Here is a 4,357-nt window from a genome sequence, read left to right as displayed (position 1 = left end):
GGTAAAGATGCTCTAAGCCAGTGGTCTCCAACCTTTTTATGCCCAAGATTACTTTTTGAATTTAAGGGCAACCCAGGATCTACCCCACCCCTTCCCCGAAGCCCTGTCCTGCTCACTCCCCACCCCCCCACTGTCGCTTGCTCTCCCCACCCTCACTCACTTTCATGGGGTTGGGGCAGGAGGTTGGAGTTCAGGAGGGGGTGTGGGCTCTGGGCTGGGGCCGGGGGGGGGCGGGGATTGTAGTGTCTGGGGCAGGAGTTTGGGGTGCAGGAGGGGGTGAGGGGTGTGGGCTCTGGGAGGGAGTTTGGGTGCAAGAGGGGGCTCTGGGCTAGGGCAGAGTGTTGAGGTGCAGGAGGAGGTATGCGGTGTGGGCTCTGGGAGGGAGCTCAGGGCTCGGGATTGGGGTGCTGCGGACTCCCACCAGGTGGCACTTACCTCGGGTGGTGGCGCAGTGGGGATAAGGCAGGCTCCCTGCCTGCCCCAGCCCGACACCACTCTTGGAAGGGGTCAGCACACCCCTGCGGTCTCTGGTGGGGGCACGTGGCCGCGCACTCTCCCTCTCTGCAGGCACCACCTCTGCAGCTCCCATTGGCCACAGTTACGCATTCCTGGCCAATGGGAACTGCAGAGGCAGTGCTTGCAGGCAGGAGCAGTGCGCAGAGACCCCTGCTCCCCCTCCCCCGGGCCCGTGGGGGCATGCTGGCCACTTCTGGGAGTGGCGTGGGCCCAGGGCAGGCAGGGACCCTGCCTTAGAGGCAGCAGGCACCCCACTACACCATCAGAGATCACGATCAACTGGGAGAGTCTCCAGGATTGACCAGTCAAACACGATCGACCGGTTGGTGACCACTGCTCTAAGCGGATGGGACAAAGTTTTCCCATTGGCTTAATAACTCCACCTCTCTGAGAGGTGGTAGCCATGTTGGCAGGAGAAGCTCTCCCCCCGACATAGCACTGTCTGCACAGGGGGTTAAGGTTGGTATAACTACGTGACTCAGGGGTGTGGACTTTTCAACCCCTGAGCAATGTAGTTATACTGAAGTAAGCATGTAGTGTAGACCTGACCTAAGTGAGCCAGATTATTCTGCATTTAATGATCTGTCCTCTTCATTATTTACCACTCCTTCAATCTTTGTGTCATCTGCAAACTTTATGAGTAATGATTTTATGTTTTCTTCCAGTCATTAATAAAAATGTCAAATAACATAGGACCAAGAACCAATCCATGCAACACCCCACTAGAAACATATCCATCTGATGATGATTCTCCCTTTACAATTACATTTTAAGACTCATCAGTCAGCTAGTATTTAATCCATTTAATATGTACCATGTTGATTTTGTTTGTCTAGTTTTGTAATCAAAATGTCAAGCAGTACCAAGTCAAATGCATTACAGAAGTCTAATTATATTACAGCAACACTATTACCTTTATCAGCCAAACGTGTGGTCTTATCATAAAAAGATATTAAGTTAGTTTGACAAGATCTAGTTTTCAGAGACCCATACTGCTTGGCATTAATTATATTAACCTCTTTTAGTTCTTTATGAAGTCCTGTATCAGCCATTCCACTATTTTCTCCAGGAGTGATGTCAGATTGACAGCCTATAATTATCTGAATCATCCCATTTACCTTCTTAAAATATTGGCACAACATTAGCTTTCTTACTGTCTTTTGGAGCTTCACCATTGTGCCAAGACTTACTGAAAATCAACATTAATGGTCCAGAGATCTCATTGGCCAATACTTTTAAAATTCTTGGATGCAAATTATCTGGACTGACTGATTTAAAAATATCTACCTTTAGTTGATGCTGTTTAATATCCTCTTGAGCTACTGTTGGAATGAAAAGTATTTCTGCACCATATAGGAATAATATAATTATTTATTACTTGTATTACCATAGCACCTAACAGAGACCGACCAGGACCCCATGTGCGAGGTGCTACACAAACACAGAACAAAAAGACGGTCCCTGCCCCCAAAGAGTCTATAAGTTAAGTAATACATCAGCTGGCTTCTTCCCAAACACAGAACAAAAATACGTATTGAACATTTTTGCCTTTTATACATTATTGTTGGCAATTCTATCATTTCCAGCTAGTAACTGACCAATACTATTGTTAGGATTATTTTGTTCCTAATATACTAAAAATCTTCTTATTGTCTCCATGTGTCCTTTTGTTTCCATTACCAATTTTCTACAATTCCTAGCTTTTAAATTACATTAATAGCTATCAGAATCCCTCTACGTATTTATTTATTTATTTGAATAGCTGCTTTCACTTCCCGCTAAGGCAGGTTGGCTTTTTAACCAGTGTATTCTTCTTTCTTTATTGTGGGAGTGTGGGTTGGCTCTGCATATTTAAAGGACCAGCCTCAGAAAGGCACGATGGGAAGAAAAATGTTCCTGTAAGAGAGTGACTCTGCTCTGGAAAGAGTTAGCAGAAAGCAGAAAGTCACCAAGGAAGATGTTCTAAGGAAGAGGCGCCTTTGGTGCTGTGCCTGTCATCACTCTCTCCCATGGAGCATAGGGGGATGAAACTTCAGAAATGAGAGGAGTTGTGGAGGGGACATCTCCTACATGATTTCTGAGGACTGTGGGACTGATCCCACTGAAATGTAACAAAGCAGGGTAAACACCCAGAGCAGAAGCTGACCCGGGGGCTTTAGAGACCCCTGCAGCTTCTAATAAACACTGGGGAAGGAAACCTCAGCAAGGTCAGGCTCATAATTCTCCTGTAAGGGCTTGCTGACCAGGCTCCAGCAGAGCCCACTGGTGAAGCACACAGCCATCTCCGCACAGCTCACCTCATCAGCCCCTGAATCTGCAAATTCTAAGAGAACAGCTGGACACAAGTTTTTCTAAGACTCTTAGGAGTGAAAGATCATGTGTCATTGGAAATGCAATGTCTCCTAGACTTACCATAAAAGCTTGCAGAGTTTGGATTTACATTTATGCTTTGCACAGTTATCTCCTTTTTTGTCTGATTGTGAGTGGTTCCTCTCCCCCACAACTTCCCCAAAAATATTTAAAAGTTTATATTGCATCCATTAATGTTTTGCAGTATCTTTCTAGCTGCTGTAACTTATTGTAGCCTGGCTTGCCTAGACACATTGTACAACCAAAAAATCCACACAGCATAGGTGCTGGAACTAAGGGTGCTGGGGGTGCTGCCACCCCCCCAGCTAGATGTGGTTTCCATTATATAGAGGGTTTACAGTTTGGTTCAATAGCTATCAGCCACCCCCCCCACACACACACACACTGTACAAATTGTTCCAGCACCTGTGCCCCACATAACTTATTTTTTCTCTCTCTTTCTTCCTTTCTGGGGGAGCCCTGAGTTTGTACCAATAGGGTCTGTAGGTTATTGATGTATAGACTGAAAATGCTAGGGCTGAATTTAGTATTTTGTTGGCATGTTGTTTATTGTATTTGACAGACTGGGACGTAGATTTCATTATATTAGGTTTCCCACTAATACCTCTTGGTTTGAAGTTCAGTCCGTGGAGAAGGCAAATGGAACTGAAACACTTTTAACTGGCAGGCAAAGATCTTCTCCTGCTTTGCTCATTGATCTGTTTCAGGAGACTCGCACAACACTGGCGTTCATATATAAAACGGGACAGGTCTGTTCATGTATTTTTTTCTTTTTTGTGCTGCAAAATTTTGCCAGCGCAGCCCCGGCGGGGGTCCGTGCCCGGATACGAGGGAGCCGAGATAACGAGTTCGCTTCGTTGGCCCCCTAGCCGGACCGGAGAACGAAACAGCTTTATGCAGCGCCGTGCCCAACCCTGCGCTCCGTCGCCGCCGCACTGAACCACGAGCGCTCCCTGCAGCGAGCAGCTTGGGCAGGCCGGACGCGCAGCTATTTTATCTTTGCCACATCAGTAGGGGGGTGAGATCGGGCAGATCACGGCACCCGGGCATCTCGCTAAGTAGGCGAGTCACCCTGGGGACGACCTGTGCCCGCGCAAAAATTCTTCTCACATTAGCAGTGAGGACCCGGGCGTCACCCCGGATCGTTATTTTCCTTACTCATAAGTTTAAGGCATACCGAAAAAGCGGCGCGGCCGGACGGGGGAGCCGAGAGGGAAGCTATAACAGTCAGGGTGAGCAAGGTGGCAGTTCCACCCCGGATCCAGGTCAAGCCAGGCCGCGGTCGTAGACCCTCCTGAGGCTTCCACTCGTGTCTCTTTTTAGCGGGAGCGTTGTTTTCCGGGTATAAATCCGCCATGGTAACCGGCCCCTTGTATGCAAATGACGAGGCTTCGGCCGCACAGGATCGTGGGAACCGCGGGCCTTTCCTTCTCTCCCTTTTTTGCGGCGCGCGCGCCCGGGAGGGGTCGCG

This window comes from Lepidochelys olivacea (assembly GCF_965140295.1).
Source record: "Lepidochelys olivacea isolate rLepOli2 genome assembly, chromosome: 1".
NCBI lineage: Eukaryota > Metazoa > Chordata > Testudines > Cheloniidae > Lepidochelys > Lepidochelys olivacea.
Note: the sequence above shows the minus strand (reverse complement) of the source record.